The 23,254-nt window shown below is 33.0% G+C and overlaps 1 long non-coding RNA gene across 1 annotated transcript in view; it reads right to left on the reverse strand.

The window, feature by feature from the left end:
* The window catches only part of LOC115285447, a 57,802-nt gene extending 35,355 nt beyond the window's left edge, over nucleotides 1-22,447 (reverse strand). Inside the window, exon 1 of the long non-coding RNA XR_003905530.1 lies at nucleotides 22,345-22,447. This is a non-coding gene — a long non-coding RNA (uncharacterized LOC115285447). The remainder of the gene's footprint in view (nucleotides 1-22,344) is intronic.
* Nucleotides 22,448-23,254: the final 807 nt, after the last annotated feature.

Genomic DNA, 23,254 nt, shown 5'->3' on the forward strand with positions numbered 1-23,254 from the left:
TTGGTTTCCATACAACACCCAGTGCTCTTCCCCACAAGTGCACTCCTCCATTACCAACACCTCTTTTCTCCCCCTCCCCATCCCCCTTCAATCCTCAGTTCGTTTTCAGTATTCATTAGTCTCTCAGGTTTTGTGTCCCTCTCTCTCCTCAACTCTCTTTCTCCCTTCCCCTCTCCCTAGTCCTCCATTAGGTTTCTCCTGTTCTCCTGTTAGACTTGAGTGCAAAAGTAACGAGTATTGGCAAGGACATAAAGAAAAGGAAACCTTTGAACAACATTGGTAAGAAGAGAAAATGGTAAAGCTATTATAGAACAGTATGGAGGGTCCTCAAAAATTAGAAATATAACTTCTATATGATCTAGCAATATTACTTCTGAGTATATATTTCCAAAGGAAATGAAATCTGGATTTTGAAAAGATATCTGCACTCATTTACATGAAAGCATTATTCATAATAGTGAAGACCTGGGAACAATCCAAATATCCACTGACAGAGGAATGGGTGAAGAAATCGTGATATATACACACAATGGAAAATTATTTAGTCTTAACAAGAAGGAAGTCCTACCATTTGTGACAACATGGGAGAATCTGGTGGACATTGTGCTAAGTGAAATAAGCCAGACACAAAAGACAAGCACTGAATGACTTCACTTATAAGGGGAATCTAAAATAGTTACAGTCATAAAAACAGAGAGTAAGTATAATGGTGTTTTGTCAGGAGCAGGAGAGAAGAGGAAAGGAGGAGATGTTGGTCAAAGGGTAAAAAATTTCTGTTATGCAAGAGGAATCACTTTGGGAGATCTAATGTACAGTACAGTAATGATAGTTAACAATATTATATTGTATACTTGAAAGTTGAAACAGGGTATCTCTTAAATCTTTTCAACATCTATGCACCAGTATGTAACTATATAGGTATCTTTGGATAAGTTATTTAGCTTCATAGTAGTGATCTTTTAAAAGTCTCTAAATACATTGAAACACTAAGTTGTATACCTTAAGTATATGTAGATTATACATGTCAAAGATATCTCAAATAAAGCAGTTAAAAATAAAGAAAGCTAACGGGGGCAAGTCATGTGAGAACTTACAAGGTTTTGGCTTTTATTATCAATGGAAACTTAGTGGTTTGGGGCATATAAATGGCATAACCTAGACGAGATCAATATGGCTGATCCAGGAAGAATAGATAGAGATGAAGATGACTTGACTATTATAGCAAAATTGCTATGTTTCAAAATTTGAGATATAATTGACTTATAACATTGTGTAAGTTTAAGGTTTATAAGACATTGATTTGATATATTTATATATTTCAATATGATTATCAACCTAGCATTAGCTAACACCTCCATCATGTCCCATATTTATCACTTCTTTTTTGTGGTGGGAATCTTTAAGATGTAGTTTCTTAGCAATTTTCAAGTACATGATATTGTTAAGTATAATCACAATGCTGTGCATTTGATCCCCAGAACTTATTCATCTTCTAACTGCAAGTTTGTGCCCTTTGACCAATATCTAAGATTAAACAAGTAAATGACCAGTTTTGACAACTGAATCACAAATAGGATTTTGATTGATGCTGTTTCAATTTTTTTTTTGTCCCAAAAAACAGCTGACAGACTGTATGAAACCAAAGCCAATATTTCAGAAGTTGCATGCTGGCGATTTAAGGAACAGATTTAGCCTGTAGATTTATTTTGTTTGGCACATAACTGTTTTTAGCCAACACTTAAAAATTGGGAGAATTCATATAAAATATGGTCTTCCAGATTATCTTGAAAAGTCAGACACACTGGCCATGCTAGACCCAACATCAACAACAGGAGCTGGTTAGTGTATGCCTAATTTACACAAGACCATGGACTTTCCAATTTCCACAATCCTTTCCTCACGTTAGTGTTGTTCTGATAGCCAAGGCTAATGGTAACCTGCATTACGTAATCACATTTTCCCTGTTGTTTTTCTTATGATATAGAAATATTCTACTACACACATCTCTCACTAAGAAGTGACAAAATAGGGGTGCCTGGGTGGCTCAGCCAATTGAATGTCTAGCTCAGGTCATGATCTTAGAGCTTGTGAATTCAAGACCCATGTTGGACTCTATGCTGACAGCTCAGAGCCTGGAGCCTGCAGCCCACTTTGAGTTCTGTGTCTCCCTTTCTGCTCCTCTCCTACTTATGCTCTGTCTCCCACTCTCTCAAAAACAAATCAACATTTAAAAATGTTTTTTAAATAAATTAAGTGACAAAATAAAAGATACAAAGAAGGTGGTGGGGGTCTCAATTTTTGTTTTCTCAACTTAGGTGTATTTAAGTTTGTGACCCCTATAGATATTTTATAAAATTTAATTATCTTATAAAGGAAAATAAGGCAGAACATTTGATTGAAGTAAACTTTGATATTAAGGAAAAAAACCACAAAAATTCCATTGCCAATGAAATGTCACATTCTAACATATCCTTCTTTAAGTTCTAAAACTGGCAAGGAGGAGAATTATAACAGGTCTTGAGGTCTTTTCACTTTGTAGAACTATGGCCCTGCCTTAAGTCAAAACTTCATTTGTATTTCCACTCTTCATTTAATTATGCACACATCGTAAATTCTAATTGTGTACTGTTTGTTTTTTGCACTTAGGAATAAAGTGCCAATAAATAGTATATATATGAAACAACATATTGGTTTGATCTCTTATGAGTATTAGAAAATTATAAGGTTATAATATTAAGTTATCTATGGGAAGGAATACATGTATCTATATTTCTATTTACTGAATAAATTTAAATCCTGTACTATTAATAAATTTAAAAATGTGAAGGTCTATTAGTCCCTTAATATTATATTTCTCTAGATTAGTTTTGTGTTCATGAAGGAGAACAGGGCATAATGGTTATTGCATTTTTAGGAGACAGATAATTGGTATTCAAATGACTGAAGGATGGGTGAAGAGTTTCATTAAATTCATTATAGCACATTAATATCACATAAAATGATTAAGAATAAAAGCTCTGACTCTCAGGTAGGGCAGAGACGGGTTTAAGTCCCAGACCTGGTCCTGAACATGTGGGTAATTTGAAACAAAGAACTTATATCCTCTGTGCCCAATTTTCCTCATTTATAAAATAAAAAGAACAGTGCCAATAATAGTTCATATAGTTCAATAGTAAAACATCTAACTGTTATTTTAGATTCTTCAATTATATGTATTACTCTAAAACATTTGTATCATTTGAAATTCACTCAGTGCTCCTAGATATGGCACTGACAAATGGGAAATACTACAGTGGAATACTTATTTATCTTGATATTTATTTGAAACTTTACACCAAAGCAAAGCAATTATATCATTATTACTAGAAAATTTATTTTTTTCCCAAACTGACACAGCTAGTAACTTGGGGATCCAGTATATGAAAATCCAAAGTTATAAATACAGGTCATGGAAAAAAGCATCAAGTCTTTTGTGGTTTTGTCAGATAGTTCTGGATAGAATATTTTTTTTTATTTAAAAAAATTGTTAATGTTTTATTTATTTTTGAGCGTGAGAGATAGCATGAGCATGGGAGGGGAAGAGAGAGGGGGAGACACAGAATCCAAAGCTCCAGGCTCTGAGCTAGCTGTTGGCACAGAGCCCGATGTGGGGCTCGAACCCACAAACCAGGAGATCATGACCTGAGCCAAAATCAGATGCTTAACTGACTGAGCCACCCAGGCGCCCCTGGATAGAGTGATATCTTAAGATGAACCCATTTCAGTCTTCTGTAACAAAGGGGCTTTTGTGATTCAGGTTATAAAACAATGTACAACATGAATCTTCTACAGTCAGAGTTCAGGTAGCCTGGATTTATACTTCATTATGTGACACTGAGAAAATTACTTATTTTCTCTATGCCTAAGTATATCTCTTTAGTATAATGTTGATATTGGTATGATTTTTTTATATCTTCTCAAAAAAAATCTAATAAATTATTGAATTGGTTTATATAGTCACTGGTACAGAGTCCAGGCTTAGTAAATTATGATAATTATTACTACATAAGCATAGGGAATGCAAAATATACATAATGAGATATTATGGGTTGAATTGTGTCCTCCTCCCAAATTCGTATGCTGATGTCTTAACACCTAGAACCTCAAAATGGGACCTTAGTTGGAAATAGAGTGATGTAGATATAATTCATTTAGATAGAGTGGACACCTAATTCACTATGGCTATTGTTCTTATTAAAAGGAGAAATTCAGAGCCAGACATGCACGTAGGTAGAATGTCCTGTGACGATGAAAGCACTAAGTAAGGATGATGTAATAGAAGTCAACAAATAGCAGAGATTGCCAGCAAACCACTAGAAGCTAAGATAAGGATGGGATAGACTTCCCCCTCACAGATCTTACAAGGAACTCTAACACTATAATCTTATATTTCAAGGCTCTACAACTGTGAAACAGAAATAAATTCCTGTTGTTTAACCCACCTACCTTGTGGCATTTTGTGATGGCATTCCTTTTAGACTAACACAAATAGTAATAGTAGTTACTTCTAAATATAGCAATGATGAGACAGTTTAATTTTTTTAATTTATGTCATTTTTGACAAATTTTCTTATATCAACATATACTATTTTTAATAGCCAATATATTGTAAAAGGTACATATATATCTTAATTTTACAATTTAGAAAATTAATAATAAAATACATTTATTATATGGCATACAGGACTACCATGTGCATTACTATATGGACAATATTTATACATGAAAGTAAAATTAGGATACAATGATGTATTTGTTTTTGTTTAGACTTAAGTGAGTTGGAATTATGTAATTGAGACTGAGTCTGTAGCCATGAAGAACTAGGGGAGCTGAGAGACCCATGAGGCATGACATTTCAAATTTTACAATATTTATTGTCAGGGTTCAAAACAGTATTCACTAAAGCAAAATACAAAAAAGCTCCTTTTTATCCCATATGTATGACAAACATATTAGCCTTCAGAGGGGTTCATTTTGACTTCAAAGTAATAGTTTGAGATTAAGAGAACAAAGAAGCCAAGTTTTCCAGAACAACACATATGGATGGACCTAGCATGGAATTTGTCCTACAACTGGCAGTTAAAAAAAATGGGTGGACCAACGCTATTGTATGAAAAGGAAAGCCAGAAAACAGGGAAATTGGGATATTATAGGAAACTTACATCACATTCTCATTCATGATTTTGTTTTAATCCTTTGGTTTGTCATTGTAACAGACACACACATTGTGTCAAGTAAATTACATATAACTTATAGTGGCAAATGCTATTTATATGGTTAGAAGTCAATAAATGAAAGGAAAAGCAGAAACTTTCTTTGTGGACATCATGTTGTTGGCCATGTTGAAACACCTTGGCATTTTAATGTGGTAATTTGACAGCCTACATTTTTCCTTAAGTGAGTCAGTTAAATAATGGTGTGAAAAACTAACATTTTCTTGGTATAACCATGAAGAAAATATTCAATAAATGGATATAATAATTATCTTTTAGATATGTTATTCATTTTAATTTATCCCAAGTTTAGCAAACTATCACTCATTCTGTCTTATGTTTGCCCTGTTTAACCATAAAATATTATGCAGCTCTCTTCCTTGGAGTTGTAAAGCACTCTTAGAGATCTCTGAAAGGGTCTCTGGTGGCTTTTACTAGCCCTGTTTTGTTTATTTATTTTTTTCCTTTGGAGAACCTCCGGCTAACAGCTGACTGCATAACCTTCTATACTGGCTTTGGGTATTCTGAAGGAAATCAATATTGTAAAGGTTATATTACTTGGCCCTCATTTTAGCATTACTGAAAGCAAAGAAAGGAACCGAGAAATAGGGTTTGAGATGAGGTCTCCCCACCAAACGTTTTGCAGGAAAGAGCTTTGTTCAGTCTCAAAATTCAGATATGTAAGTGGTATAGGCAGCAGAAAAGCCTAAAATTTCTAGATCCAAAGCCATTTTTATATTCCTCCCACCAGCCTTGCCTCAGCAGCTTAACTGAACAAATTCTTGTTATGAATGGTGCAAATAATTATGAAATTAAATGGAATTAGCTAATAAAATTATTAATTTGGGGATTATGAGTAGTCACCATGGAAGGCAGAAAAGATGAGGCCAAAAAGAGACAGAAAAGAGAAATTCTACTGACCTTAGAACTCCTTTTGAATGAATGTATCAATTAAAATAGTGGTGTCCTCCTTTATGAGTCTTCATTTTCTGAATTTTTGAAATTCCCTCAAGTGTAAACTTAAGTACATACCATTGTAAATGGTGAAATGGTGTGTGACAATTACCTGGAGCTATAGCCTTTTCCTTCTCAAGAAAGGCCATCTTGCCCAGGAGAGCTTGAAAGCACTAGAATTTCGTCTTTAGTCTATTGTGTTGGGAGTTATGTCACAGAAGCTAGGACATCAGTTATAATCAGACATTGCATTTTGAGCAGCCCATGGCTACCCATCTACACCCTTTGCTTTCTTGATGACATTGCTATGTCTCTAAGACAGCTCACATTTCTATATTATTTTACATTGCAGATTACTTTCAGCTCATAATTCACTGAGAGGAACTAATCACTTCTAAGAGAAATGAAAAAAAGCAAGGCACCAATCAACAGCTCTTTCCATTCACTGGTGTCTTCTTACTTACTAATTCACTGGTCAAGGCTGACTGGTCTATAACTTAGAAAACCCTCTAGTCAGGCTTGCCCCATGCTAGCCAATGCTCAGGGTTCATATTACTTCTTTATTGCATTTATCATTAAGCAAACTGCTTCCAGTTATTTTATTTGTTTTTATCTCCTCATTACCCACAAATCTCCAAAATTAGAAGCACAATGCCTTATTACATATTATATCACTGGAACATCCCCTCTCCCAAAAGGGAAATATTTGCTGTTGTTAAAATGCATCCTAGGGGCTCCATAATATTAAATGTCTCACAGAAAACTCCAAGGTTCTATTATGTTCATGATTTACTCCTAAGAAAAATATAGGAGGGAAATGAGTATTAGTTAGTGATTCCTCAGATGTTACTCTCATTTTGTAAATATATTCACAAGAAAATAAAGATTCTTTGCATTTAAAAAAAGATATACTGCATTAAAACATTTTAAATCAGCATAAGAAATTATTGGTGTATGTTAATCAGCCAGACTGAGAATTTAATGTTAGATTTAAATAGACTCATTTAGCTAGAATATTAATATAATTACAGCAGGAATAATAAATTATCTGTTATCTTTAATGACAGGGAAATGTGGTATTATAGTTAATCAAATATTTGGATTGATGCTATTGTGCATATCATGTTTTTTAATCCAAATACAGCATATTAAAAGTATTGTTAAAATCATGCTGAAAGAAATTTAATAGATAACGAGTCAGATAACATCAAGGTGTTCACATTATCATCACTCTAAATAAATGCCAAAATTCTTGTTAATAGAATTCTGATAAGTATCATACTGGATGAAAGTGAAGTGAAGGAAATACCTACATGTTTCAATGCTAAGCATTACAATTTCAAACCCATGGTTGTATCAGCCACTTTCTTAAGAAGTCTGGTGTAAGTCATTTATTCACTCATTCATCAAATATTTATGGAACATCAATAATGGACCAGGGCATTGGGTAAGAGCTATAACTATAATAGGGAACAAGACAGTCACAATCCTCAAGAGGCAAGAAGTCTAATGGGTGGTTTAATCAGGTAAACATATTACCTATCATACAGAGGGCCCCTTCTCACGGCCCTGCGGTGTCATGGAAAGATTCATGGAGACAGTAAGAGGGAAAGGTGAAGAGCATTCAGGCAGCCTTGAGAGCAAGGGCAATGGACCAGAACAGAAAGTATATTCAGATAAAAGATGTTTTAGAGTTAATATATTTTATATCAAAGAAAGGCTGATGCTATAAATTGGAAGACTGTTTAATTATGTTCATCTTAAAATATGACATAACTATAAAAAATTAGCTGAATAGCCTTGGATCAATATCATATTATTGACAGAAGAAATCATTGTTTACTTTAGACCTTGTCATATCTTATAAAAATATATTCTACAGTGCTTTTGCAGCAAAAAGAGGTGCATTTTATAACTTTCATTAGTTCTATCTCTCCTTATAGAGATGGAGAAAGAGATGTCTCTAGCTCCTGATTTCAGACTACAGTTCCTTAATTAGCATTTTAAAGTAACTACACTGGAATGAGAAATTTAGCAAGTGTGTTCCAGCAAAATTTAAAGTATTCATTCCTAAATTAGTCTGAGTACAAATAAGAGGCTGTGAGCAAAACTTCCTATTAGTTTGAAGAACAGTTATTAGAATGTTGGCTACAGGGCCTGTAGATATTACTTGGTCTACTTCATTCCATCATTTATTATACATAAGTAATGCTCATACATTTATAAAATTTTTAAAAAATGTTTTTAATTATATATATCGTGTGTGGTTTTTTGGTTTTTGATTTTTGTTTGTCTGTTTGTTTGTTTTTAACAAATATTCCATAGTTGCTTCCTGCCAGGTAGTTTTCTAGTCAGTGGTCACCGGAGCATCCTGAGCAGCACAGGCCACATCCCTGCCTTTATGGAACTTACACCATTTGTATTAGCGTTTTTGCTCCAAGCCAGAGTCTAGAGTTATCTGAGGTGGTAAAGTATGTTCAATTTATGTCAACTCACCAGTTGTAGAGGTTGCATGTAGGATTATAGGAAGATTTTATTACAAACAGAATGAAGATTTGGTCTCTGAAATAGAGTTTGAATGCATGTGTTTGCTTTTGGTCATGAAAGTTGAATCTTCAACATACAATTCGTTGTCAACAATAAATTACAAGGGGGTTTCATTAAAAATGAAGATTCTTAAATTTTTCTTAACATTGGAAACTGAACATACGATGCCCATGTGATCTCATGGAACCTCTTCGTTATTACCAATTAGTATTTGCCCCTCTAGAGGGACACCTACTTTGAAGTAGAGCCTCACAAGTGAAAAATTGAATTGATATTCTATCATTTATTTTTTAAAGGACAATGTTATAGAGAAGTTTTAAGTTCACAGACAAATTGAGAGGATGATACAGGTATTTCCCACAGACTTCTTTCCTCTACACATACAGTGTCTCCCATTATCAACTTTATGACCCTCCCTCTCAGAGAGGTACTTTTGTTATAATTGATAAACCTATGCGGACACATCCTAATCACCCAATTCTGTGGTTTACTTTACCATTGATTCTTGGTATTGTATATTCCATGACTTTGGACAAATACATAACGACATATATTCATCATCATAGTATCACACACAGTATTTTAACAGCCCTAAAAATCTGGTCTCCACCTGTCTTCCACCCTTCTCCAGCTCCCCAGTCCCTGGCAACCATGGTACTTTTTTATTGTCTCCATAATTTTGCCTTTACCTGAATGTCACATAGTTGGAATCATACAATTTTTTTTAGACTTGGCTTCTTTTGCTTGGCAATATGTATTTAAGGTTCTTCTATGTCTCCTCATGGCTTGATGGCTCATTCTTTTTAGCACTGTAGTACATTATCTATACGTACTACATTTTATTTATCCAATAACCTACTGAAGGACATCTTGGTTGCTTCCAAGTTTGGGCAAATATGAATAAAGCTGCTATAAACATGCATGTGCAGGTTTTTGTCTGGACATAAGTTTTTAACTTCTTTGGGTAAATTCCAAGATGTGCAACGGGTGGATCGTATGGTAAGAGTATTTTTAGTTTTATAAGAGACTGCCAGATTGTCTTCCAAAGTGTCTGTACCATTTTGAATCCCTACCAGCAATGAATAGGAGTTTCTATTGTTCAGCATGCTTACCAGCATTTGGTGTCATCAGTTTTCCCGATTTTGACTGTTACAATAAATGTGTAGTGTATCTCCTTGTTGTTTTACTTTTCATTTCCCTGATGACCTATGAGGTGGAACACCTCTTCATATGCTTTCTTCCATTTACATACCTTCTTTGGTGAAGTGTCTGTTAACATCTTTGGGTCATTTGTTTTTAAATCAGGCATTTATTTATTGTTGAGTTTTAAGAATTATTTGTTTATTTTGGTAACAATCCTTAATCAAATGCATCTTTTTCAAGCACTTTTTTTGGTTACCAGTTTGTCACTTGTATTCTCATTCTTAGGCATTGTTTTTGGCATAAAAAAAGTATTTCATTTGGTTGGTTGAGTTTTGTTTGTTTGTTTCATAATGAAGTCCAGTTTATCAATATTTTGTTTTCATGGACCATGCCTTTGGTATTGTATCTAAACGTTGAACATCAACCTAAGGTCATCTAGGTTTTCTTGTGTTATCTCTTGTGAGTTTTATAATCTTTCTTTTTACATTTAGGCCAATAACCCATTTTTAGTTAATGTTTGTGAAAGGTGTAAGATCTATATCTAAGTTCATTCTTTTGCACATTGGTGTCCAGTTGTTGCAACACTATATGTTGAAAATACCAGATTTTCTCCATTGTATAGCCTTTGTTCCTTTGTCAAAAATCAATTGCCTCTATTTGTGTAGGTGTATTTCTGTGTTCTCTATTTTGCTCCATTGGCCTCTTTTTCTCTACTTTTACTAAAACCACACTATAATTGATTTCTATAACTTTATTGTAAGCCTTGAAGTCGAGTGGTATCAGTCTTCTTTAATATTGAGTTGGCTCTGCTGAGTCTTTTGCTTTGCATAAAAATCCTAGAATCGTTTTGTAGATATCCACATAATAACTTGCTGAGATTTTATTGGGATTTTATTGAATCTATAAAATTGAGAAAAATTGACATGTTTACAATGAGTCTCCTGTCCATGAACAAGGATTATCTCTTCATTTATTTAGTTTTTTTCTTTGATTTCATCATCAGAGCTTTCTTCATAAGGAATTTTTACATAAGTAAAAGTAAATTACATAAGTATTTCATTTTGGGGAGTGCTAACTTAATTTTTTTAATGTTTATTTATTTTTGAGAGAGAGAGACAGAGTGTGAGTGGGGGAGAGGCAGAGAGAGAGGGAGACACAGAATCTGAAGCAGGCTCCAGGCTCTGAGCTGTCAGGACAGAGCCTGATGAGGAGCTCGAACCCATGAACTGCAAGATAATGACCTGAGCTGAATTCAGTTGTTTGACTGACTAAGATACCCCAGGATCCCCTGGGGAATGCTAATTTAAATAGTACTGTGTTTTTTATTTCATACTTCATTTGTTCATTGGTGGTATTTGGGAAGCTATTGGCTTAGTGTATTAGCTTGTATCCTATAATCTTTCTATAAATGTTTATTATTTCCAGAACCTTTTTCATCAATTCTCTTGGATTTTCTACATAAATGATCACATGTCAGCTGTGAACAAAGACAGTTTTATTTCTTCCTTTCCAATCAGTGTACCTTCTATTTTCTCTTCTTGTCTTACCGCAATAGCTTGTACTTCTAGGACAGTGTTGGAAAAAAAAATGGTGATAGGATAAATTCTTGCCTTGTTCCTGATCTCAGTAGAAAAGCTTTGAGTCTTTCACTATTAGGTATGATGTTGCTGTATGTTTTCGTAGGTATGCTTTATCAAGTTGAGGAATTACTTCTCTATTCCTAGTCTGCTGAGACTTTTAAATCATTAAGGGGTGTTGGATTTTGTCAAATGCTACTTCTGTATCTATTGATGAGATCATGTCATTTGTCTTTTTAGTTCGCACATATGAAAGGTTACTTTAATTGGTTTTTGAATTTTTAATCAGCCATCCATACTTTGGATAAATTTAACTTAATCAAGCTGTATAAATCTTTTTTACATACTGTTGGATTTTATTTGCTAATATTTTTCTACTGATTTTCCATCTATTTCATGAGAGATATTGTATGTAGTTTTCTTTTCTTATAATGTCTTAGTCAGATTTTGGTACAAGGGTAAGGCTGACCTTATAGAATCAGTTAGGGAATATTCTTTCTGCTTCTATCTTCTGAAAGAGATTGTAGAGGGTTGGTATAATTTTTTCGTTAACTGGTAGAATACCAGTGAACCTATCTGGCCCTGTTGGATTCTATTTTGAAAAGTTATTGTAGATTCAGTTTCTTTAATAGATATAGGCCTATTTTATTGTCTCTTCTATTTGTGTAAGTTTATGCCTTGTGCAGCTGTGTTTTTCAAGGAATTAGTACATTTCATTTAGGTTATCAAATTTGTGAACATAGAGTAGTTCATACCATTTTTACTAACATTTTGATGCTAATAGACTCTGTAGTGATGTCTCATCTTTCATTTCTGATATTAGTAATTTGTGTCCTCTCTTTCTTAGATAGTGTGGCTAGAGGTATGTTAATTTTATTGAAATTTTAGAATCAGCTTTTATATTCTTTTACTTTCTCCATTGATTTTTTGTTTTCAAATTGACTGATTTCTGCTCTAATTATTATTATTTTCTCCTGCTTAATTTAGATTCAATTTGTTCTTCTTTTTCAGTTTTCTGAAGGTTGAAACTTAGATCATTTATTTGACATTGTTATTCTCTTCTAATATGTAGATTGAAGATTCCCTCTAAGCATGCTTCCACTGAATTGGTTTATGTTTTAAAGTCATGCATATTTCATATTCTATTCCACATTCTACCTTTTTAATGAAAACATAATCTAGTATAATTAATGCAACATTCTCATTTTGTTTCTTTAGGTGTTACAAGCATGCTTTGTGCTACATGATCCTAAGGATATAAACACCTCAGGTAAGAAACAAAATGCTAAATTAATAGATTTCTAAGCAAATGGTTGTGGTTAGAAATACAGCTTGGGAGACACAACAATTTTTTAGATTACCAGAAATATTCTTAACGTTAAAAAAATTACCCTTTGTAGGCACCTGGGTAGCTCAGTTGAATAAGTGTCTAACATCAGCTCAGGTCATGATCTTGTAGTTGACCAGTTTAAGTCTCATGTCAGGCTCTGTGCTGACAGCTCAGAACCTAGAGTCTGCTTCAGATTCTGTGTCTCCCTCTCTCTCTGCCCCTCTTCTGCTTATATTCAATCTCTCTCTCAAAAATAAATAAACATTTAAAAAGTTACCTGTTGTTTGAATACTGTTTCTAAACTATCACTGATGTCCAAGAAAACTGATAAAACTAGTTTTCCATCAAGTTAATAAAATCGGTAGAAATGTTTGCTGCATAATATGAAGCTCTGACTCAAAACAGTGTGTAGAAAACAATTGGTGTGTTCTGTAGATCCAGATTTCTTGGTGTCAGTGGAAGGGAATAATACAATAACCATGTTGAGAATTTTGAAAATGGACTTTCTGTAGGAGTTTATTTAGAAAGAAGTCTTTTTTAGAGAATGTCTGGTGCTGGCATATGTTTTATAGCTAACCAGAAAATGTGTTTGTTTTCCCTTTAATATTGATAGTTTTCCTAGATCCATGTTTTATATTGACAGATATTTTCACTTGTCACTTTATTATTATCAATACAATATTTTATCTGCTATTGAACAAAGTGCTATCAGTCTGATACTAATTTCTTTGTATGTAATATATCTTTTTATCTGGCTACTTTTGGACTTTGTTTTTTCCTTTGATATTCCTTAGATATAAATTTTATTCTGCTTGGAATATGACGTCCTTCATGAAATGGAAGATTTCTATTTTTTATCAGTATTAGAAAATTCTCACTAAATTTTTAATATATAGCCTCCCCACTGTTTCCTTTATTCTTTTATTGAATTCAGATTAGATGCATGGTACACCTTACATTTCTGAGTGTGCATCTTATTTTAATTTCATATTTTTCTTTCTTTGGGCTGTGTCATAACTTAAGACCAATCCACTATCTTACTTCTACATTGGCTTCTAAGATACTTTTTAAGATATTCTATAAGATTGTATTTTGTTTTGTTTTCATTGTGATTCTAGGACTTAGGGTCACTAGAAGGTTCACTTTATTTCTAAACTAATATGCAGTAATATCCTAAGTTTTGTTGTATCTTTTTCTGCTAATTTAAAAATGCTTTGTGCATTCTTTTAAAAACCTTATAATCTGTACTTAATACTTCTAATTTTGAGTTACTTGAGACATAAATTTATTGTGTACTGTTTTTGCTAAACTATGCATAGGGTGGAAAATCTTCTCATGGCATTTGTTACTATGGTTTTAATGTAAACTGTAAGTTTATCGGCACTCAGTCTATACAAATCATGAGACATCTATGTTGAGGGATGACTTCCTATAAGAGTTCAAGACCAGAATCCTAGTCTCTGTGTTTTCATTCATCTCTATACATTTTGTTTCTGGAATTGTTAAGAAATTAGAAAAGCTACTGTTTCCATTTTCAATACCACTGTAGTTTCATCTTTTGTCTTATTGTTTTATTATTTATGGTTTATTTCCATATGTCCAAAGACTTTAAGAATATTTTTAAATATTTTTTCTATAATTTATCTAGTATGTATATGTTTTTATTGATTTTTTTTTCAGGATATCTGTAGTACCACACTTCTAGGCTTGGTACTTTGTCATATTGATGATTTTTTCCTCAAAATATTTTCTTACTAATTCTTACTTACAAAGTAAATGAAACAGAAATACTAACTCAATAGTAAACTTATGCTCACTTTATACTACCTTGATATTTAATAAAATGACGATACTTGTTTAAATATTAAGAATCAATAGTTAAATTTACATTAAATATTAAAATTGATATGATTTTATTGATGTTCATATAGAAGTGGTAATATTGTATTCATGGTTTTATAGAAAATAACTGAATTTTATACATACACATATATTTTTATATATATGAAAAAAAGCAACAAAAATTAGCTATCTTTCTAAGTATGCAGAAATTTATTCAGAGAATTAAATCTCCAATGTAATTTAAATACATATCAAAGTGTTTCTTAAATAAGTACATTGGGCCAGCAAGAGTCTAATGTAGATAGACAGTAAGGTATAGCTACATTGTAGCAATGGACACATTAGTTATTTTATATTCATTATTTTATAAATGCTGAGATAAGCAAGAAGGATCTCAATCTAATCCCAGTTAGTTAAGTGAAAGAACGGAAAACCCTCAGAGTGGACACACATTTATAACTTCTATAAAATACTCACATTTAAAGTCTACTTTTTTAGAAAAACAGATAATATAAGCTTTTTCAGGCATTTATCTGTGCCCATGAAGTAGGGATATATTTAAATTCTTATACGTTTGTCAAATGGAGTTTTTTAAAGATTTTTTTCTGTTTCTAAGTGAATATATTTTAATTACTTCAAAGCATTTTCCTAATATAGCTAGATTCTTTATATTTCTTTCATTAAATATATAATATTTTGAAGACATGTTTTTACAAAATATTATTAAATATAATGCAAATGTATTATGAGCAGCAAACATGTGAAAGAATAAATATTAAGAATTCTAGACAGAACTTAATGCCAGTAAAGTAATATTATACTATAAATGTAAAATTAATAAATACACCAGGATTAGCATGTCATCTTATATAAAGAAGTGTTCACATTATTGTATATTGTCATCCTAAACTTAAGTAGATATTCATACTTTAATTTTTCTTAAAAAGTGCATGGTTCATTGGAGTTTATTAACATATAAAAAGATTAATAATGAGGTATCATGGTAAATTCTCTCAGAACCTGAAATTGTGTCCAAAACTACAATCCACATTAAAAATAATAACCAGAAGCTAAAAACAGACTTATTGAGCAAGATGGTTTTGTGCTCTATAGAACTGTAGTGAGCTGATCACCTAGTCAACACAGACCAGTATCTTTCCCTCAAAACCATTAGGGGAACAAAGATGGTTTTCCATACTTCTAAAATCCTCTAGAGAAACAGTACTGGGAATATTTATATGAGTTTTGGATTGATGTGATTTATGTATCCTTTCCTCTCAAATTATTTGTCATATCCTAAAATTCCTTTCTCTTTTCTAAGCATATGAGTTCTTCTGATTAAAATGTCCTCAATCACAAAGACTGAAAGTCCCAATTTTGCACAGTTCTTTGAAAGCTAATTTTTGAAGATTCAATTGAATTCAATATTGAATATGAAATATTTCTAATACCAACATGTAACATTTATCATTTTTATTAAAACATATTATTACCAATTTATTTTTACCACTAGAAGACTTCCTTTTATTTTTTAACTACTCAGTTCTTCAAGTTATATATATTGGGTATATTTTCTTCTATAACTTCAATAAATGCATTTTGCCTACAAATTATAATTTGTTTGAGTTTTAATATTGTTATCATAGTTTCTCATGCACATGTATTGGCATATATACGTGAAAGTGATGATTCATGCATGCCATTAAATCCTTGGAAATAAATAAAATTCCCTACTAATATTATAAACTAAATAATATTTTAATTGAAATATAGTTGACATACATTATATTTGTCACATTATGTTATACAAAGTAATTATTCAATATTTGTGTATATTATTAAATGATTGCCTCAATATGTATAATTAATTCCCATCATCATAATACATATTTAGATTTTTTTCTTGAGGTAAGAACCTTTTTTGTTGATAAGAACTTCTAAGATCTACTCTCTTAGCAACTTTCAAATAGGCAAGATGGTAGTATTAACTATACTTGCCATACTGTACATTACTTTCTCATGTTATTTATTTTATAACTGAAAGTTTGTGTCTTTTGATTCCCTTTATCTATTTTGCCTACCTCACACTCTCATCACCAATCTGTTATGCTCTGTATCTATGAACTTGACTTTTTATTCTTTATTTTCTTGTTTTCTTTTTTTTAAGATTCTACATATAAGTGAAGCCGCTATTTCACTTAACATAAGGTCATAAAAAATCTACCCATTTATCAGAAATGGCAAAATGTCATTCTTTTTTATGATTGAATAATATTCCTCTGTGTGTGTGTGTGTGTGTGTGTGTGTGTGTGTGTGTGTGTGTGATGTTTTTTCATCCATTCATCTTTGATGGAGACTTAGGTTGTTTCTGTGTCTTGCCTATTGTAAATAATGCTGCAATTAACATGGGGTTGCATATATCTTTTCAAGTTCATGTCTTTATTTTCTGTGGATAAATGCTAAAAGAATTGCTGGATTATAAGGTAGTTCTATTTTTAATTAGAGCTATTCTAACAGGTGAGGCAACATCTCATTGTGATTTTGATATGTGTTTCTTTGATGATTAGTGATGTGAGCATCTTTTCATGTATCAATTGCCTATCTGTATACATATGCAAAAATGTCTATTCAGATCCTCTGCCCATTTTTTAATCAGATTTTTTTCTGGCTCCAGAGTTGTAGGAGTTCTTTATATATTTTAGATATTAACCCCTCATCAGGTGTGATTTGTGACTATTTTCTCCCCTTCAGTAGGTTACCATTTCATTTTGTTGAGGGTTTCCTTTACTTTGAGGAAGCCTTTTTTATTTTTTTACATGTTTATTTATTTACTTTGAAAGAGAGAGATAGAGAGTGAGTGGGGGAGGAGCAGTGAGAGAGGGAGAAAGAGAATACCAAGCAGGCTCTGAACCATCAGTACAGAGCCCCACACAGGACTCAAGTCCATGAACTATGAGATCATGATGCGAGCAGAAACCAAGAGTTGGACCCTTAACTGGCTGAGCCACTTAGGTGCTCCTGTGCAGAGACTTTTAAAATCTAATAGTTCCACTTGTTTATTTTTGCTTTTGTTTCCTTTGCTTTTGGTGTCAAATCCAAAAAAAACCATCATCAAAACTGACGTTAAAAACTTACCCTTGATTTTGTCTAAGAAGTCTATGGTTTCAAGTCTAATGTTTAAGTCTTTAATCCATTTTGAGTAGTTTTGTCTATAATGTAAGATAGTCATCCAGTTTGATTCTTTTGCATATGAATGCTGAGTTTTCCCAACGCTATTTGTTGAAAAGACTGTTCTTTTCTCATTGCATATCGTTGGCTTCTTTGTTGTAAATTAATTAGTCATATATATGCATTTATTTCTAGGCTCTCTAATCTGTTCCATTGATCTATGTGTCTGTTTTTATGTCAATAATATACTATTTAAATTACTATATCTTTGTTATATAGTTTGAAATCACTGAATATATGATGCCTCCAGATTAAGATTGCTTGAGCTATTCATGGGTTTTTTGGTTCCATATACATTTTCAGATTGTTAGAATTCTGTGTAAAGTGGCACTGGAGTGTTTTGGGGTTTGTTTGTTTCTCTTTTGGCATTGAAGTTTTGATAGAAACTGCATTGAATCTGTAGATTACTTTGGGTAGTATGGACATTTTAACAATTTAGTTCTTCTGATATACAAGCACAGAATACCTTTCCGTTTATTTGTGTCTTCTTCAGTTTCTTTCATCAATGTCTTATAGATTTTGGCATATAGGTTTTTCACCCCTTGGTTAAATTTATTCCTAGGTATTTTATTCTTTTTGATGTTATTGTAAATGGGATTTCTTACCTCTCTTTTTGACAGTTATTAGTGTATAGAAACACAGCAGATTTCTGTATGATGATTTTTATCTTACAAATTTATTGAATGTACTAATTGGTTCTAACAGTTTTTTGGTGGAGTCTATAGATTGTTTTCTTGACACCACGTTTTGGAGATTATTAGATATCACCAATTTAGAAAAGTCATATAAAATGCACAAATATTTTCATAATAGGAAGTATTCAATTAACCCAGTGCCAACCTTTCTTCCTAGGGAAATAAAAATGAGACTAGCATATAATCATGATTATATTACTTAGAGTTTACAAATTTAAATGCAAAATAAACAAGAGTGGAAAAATTATAAAGTGACTTATGCTTGCAGATAGCACATGCATGTGGAAACTTAGACCTATTGAAATGCATGTATAGAACAAACTCCATTGTGCTGAACTATATATAGCAAATATATAGTTAAGCAATGGTTAAAATCCAAGAGTTTAGAGTGCCAAGAAGGTAAACACACAAACTTCTTAATGTTAAAAATCAAATTAGTCTGAGATCAAACACTCTTGACCTTATTAATTAAAATAAAGTCTACACTTCATGATCTTCAAGGTCTTACCATGTTAAGTCCTAACCACAGATGTTTGTTTCCCTGTCTGGAGAGACTTAAAGTCACTTCAACAGCTAAACTGAAAGGTGTCTTCCCCCTATACTACCCATATTTATCTCAGGATCTTAGATTTAAATGGATATTTTATGTAACATACTTTTCAGGAATTCTTAGGACACCATAGGTTATTATAACATAATTGATGCTGACAAAATTTAGAAAGCATGCCAACTTCTAAAGAGCTTATACTGGGAAAATGTGTGTTTGCAACATCCCATTATTTGTGTTAGCTAACATTATAACAAAAATTTCAAGGATCTTAAGACAATTAGAGAAGACAAAAAAATCAAGTTTTCTGTTTTATTAGAATCTAGGCAGTCTGGACCAGATGTCCAACGATTCTCAACACTCTTCCTTGACCTTGAAGGTAGATTAAAAAAAAAAAGAAGAAGTCTATTTTATATTAATGATGAATTTGAATGCCTTAACTTCCATTAAATAATTATTAAAAGTTAGATTGGGAAGACTTACCAATACATTTTATGTAACTATTTTGTGAAGTAAAAAAAAAAAAATGAACTCAACTAGTTCTATAAACACAGATTAATTTTGTTGACAATATTTTATTGTAATAAGTTATTTTTCATTCCATTTTAAAACACTAAGATTTTTGTATGTGTGATAAACTCCTATTGTTCATGTTTTCAGGTCCATATTTTTAGTACTTTAATCATTTTAAATACACTAATATAGTCAGTAGTTGATTGTTCTAAGAAGAAATAGCCCAACATACTAGTTAAAAGCATGAATGCCAGAATTTGAATATGTAGCTTTAATTTTATATGTGAAAAGAAAACGTACTTTAAACTTAAAAATATTTTTCTCAAGTGAAAAATTGGAATACTGCCAACACATTTGTATTCTTTTGATAATTAAATGTTAGCACATGCTAAGGACTCTGTGACACAGGTCGCAGTCATCAAATTATAACTATTATGTTAATTACATTAAGATTTGGGCGTGTCTATTTCTGTTGTTCTTTCTGCTTTTGATTCTTTATGATATTTTGTTGGTTGGTTGATTAGTTTTGTTTAATTTCTATGGCTTGTGATTTTTTTCTTCTTCTAGTAGCAGTCTCAGGCAGGGCTTTGCGGGTGGAAATGATCTGCAGTGTACCCGTGAGAGTGTGTCCCTTCCGTAGTGCCCCTTTCCATCTGACATGCACTCGCCTGGAGCCAGTACAGAGCTCTGGCTACTACATAGTCTGCACTGCTTGTTGAAACTGTGGCATCCATTTATATGCCAAACCAGCAGTGTTTGTGCTGATGATTTTCATGAGCAACTCTATTTTACTTTTAAAAAAAATTACTTTTTAATGTTTATTTTTGAGAGAGAGCAAGCATGAGTGGTGGAGGGGTAGGGGGGTGGGGGACCAGAGGGCCTGCATCAGGCTCTGCACTGATGGCAGAGAGCCCAGTGTGGGGCTTGAACTCATGAACTGTGAAATCATGACCTGGGCCAAAGTCGGACACTAGGCCACCCAAGTGCCCCGCAAGTGTATTTTTCTATATAAAGCACAGATGAGACAAAGATGGACCTTTTCATTTCTCTTGATAGATGGGGTCTTTTTTGAATTCAATCCGGATTCTCAGTTATCTATTTTGTGGGGTCCCAAGATGTGGCCTCCTTCCCCCCAGACCTTTAAATATAATAGTCCTGGTTACAAGGATTGATAAATATGCCCTGGGCAGCTGAGTATCAATGCAACATAAATTCTCTAGTTTCATGCTTGCTCTTTATGTCTTAGCCTTTGAGTATTTACTTAACTTCTTAAAGTCTCAGCAATATATTTAAAAGAATTTTTATGCATGTCTTATCAAGCTTTTTAACATGTGCATTTGGGAAACTTATTTTAGACAAATATACTTCAAGTAGTAATAAAATCATGATCTGACTTATCCTTCAGAACAGTGTTTCAGACTGGTGTACAACAGTGATGTGGCAAGAGTAAAGATAAGGTGACCAGTTTAGAAGCTACTGCAATAGTCTTAGTGAGAGATAAGGGTGGCTTCAGCTGGTATTTCAACAGCAATGATTAAATGTGGTCAAATTAGGGATACATTTTGGGAACAGAGCTTATAAAGTCCACTTTAAGGTTAGATATGGGTTGAGAAAATAATGAAAATAAAGGTAATTTCTAAAAGTTTGTCCTGAAGAAAAGGTAGATGAAAGTGCAATTCAGATAAAAATAACAGTATCACCACAATCTCTAATAGTAAGCCTAGAAACACACTACAGTGTTTAAATTTGATGGAGTTTAATGACAAAAGAGGGCAATATGTAGCATAGAGAGGCAGGTGATTTATATGTGGGATCCTCAGTTGACGAAGATTCTAATAATTAGGATAATTAAAGAGGCCAGAGAAGATTTGCAGAGAATTTTGACAGTCAAATTTAGTTTCAGACATGCGGAGTTTAAGAGGCTATGGGACAAACACATGGATATTTTCATATCAATTTTTTTAAAGTACTGTAACCTCAGGGTAAAATTCTGAGCTAGAGGTAGAAATGTGAAGGCGTATTTACATTGATTATCTAAGCTTCTCAGATGTAATAATATATGACCTTTCTGGGACCTATTGGATACATTTTACAAAGTCAGTAGCACTTACGGAACAAGTAAAGAAAACTATGCCATAGTATGGGTGACATTCTAAGCCTGTCCTCACATTCTGGATTTGTTTTACCTGTAATTTAGCTTTATTTTTAACTCCTATGTTTTGCAATAATGAATTCTATTAATATGTATTTGAATTTTAAACCTTCACTTCAAACACTATTCTCCTGAGGCAAGTAAACTGATTAAAATTAAGACCCAGAAAATTTCTTTATTAATCTGCTGTTTAGGTGCTTACGTTCAATTTCTTGTGTTATGTAACTTTGCTTCCAGGCTGAAATCTGCAAACAACCACAGCGCCATAACTGAACTTTGGCCAAAACACAGGAATTTATTTTAATGATCCCCATATTTTCAAATTCTTCACTTGAAGTATAGGGCACTCTCTGGAGAGCAGAATCAATAAACCTTGAAGAATGCATATGGAACATTATTTAAAGTAGGAGCTGAAGGGAAGCTAGCAGATGCTAAGGAGCACTGAGGGTGAACAGCAGAAATCTGCCAGGGACAACAGGCACATAAATGAAACATGTATCCACAGGATGGTGACTGTGGTATACTGGGAAGAGTGAGAGAAGAAAGAACGGGGAAACGAGTTACCTGGCAGAACTGGTAAGGGTCCTCTGTGAGTGTGTATCCACAGAAATGGTCTCTTAACCAAACGATTTTGCTTTCTGGCTTTGCGCTTGGTTCTAGGGGTCCAGAGTTGAGTAAGATTTAGGAAAGAATACTAATCATTGTGATGTCATTTCTGTTCTCACAGTGGCCATTCAGTGGTGCTGTGGGAAGCCCTAAGGAAAACATTCAATGCAAATTGATGGGTTAGGAAAGGCATTCATCCCCTCAGGAGTTTAGCCCTAAAAGGATGTGTTGGAATTTGTGAGAAAATGGAAAAAAAAAAAAAAAAAAAAAAAAAAAACCCAGTTCGGAGAGAAAGCTTGTGCAAAGGCATGAAGGCAGGCAACAAGAGTTCTTGGGATTTGGGTCCTCCAATGTATCTGTCATGTAGATCAGAGGAGAGAAGCAGAAAGAGATGAAGCTGGAAGCGATTTTGAACTGGCTCGAAATGTAAATGAGTTTGTGTGCTATGACCAGGAGTTGGTGTTTTAATTTGAAGGTGATGGAGAAGAAGAATGATGTGAAGAGATAGGGATTTCATGGAGGGAGGCAACATCTATACTGGACTTTATGAAAGGGCAATTGGTATGGTAAAGAGGACATGTTTGGAGAATTTCTGAGAAACCAACTATCAGGCATTGAAATCCCTGAGGTTCTTAACATTCATTCACAGGTACTCGATATTAAGAAGCTTTTTTCCTAAGAAAATGGATTGTAAATATTATCTATTAAATAAATAGAATCACAAAGAATAATTAAATATAAAAATTGGATGATGTCCTTGGTCAGCTTTTTCAATGCATAGTTACAACAACAATGGCTAATGAAAATTGAACTCATTAGAAAAGCAATATATCAAAAACTGCTCCCCCATTAACCCTTGAAAAAGAAA

Source organism: Suricata suricatta, chromosome 1 (genome assembly GCF_006229205.1).
Source record: "Suricata suricatta isolate VVHF042 chromosome 1, meerkat_22Aug2017_6uvM2_HiC, whole genome shotgun sequence".
Classification (NCBI taxonomy): Eukaryota; Metazoa; Chordata; class Mammalia; order Carnivora; family Herpestidae; genus Suricata; species Suricata suricatta.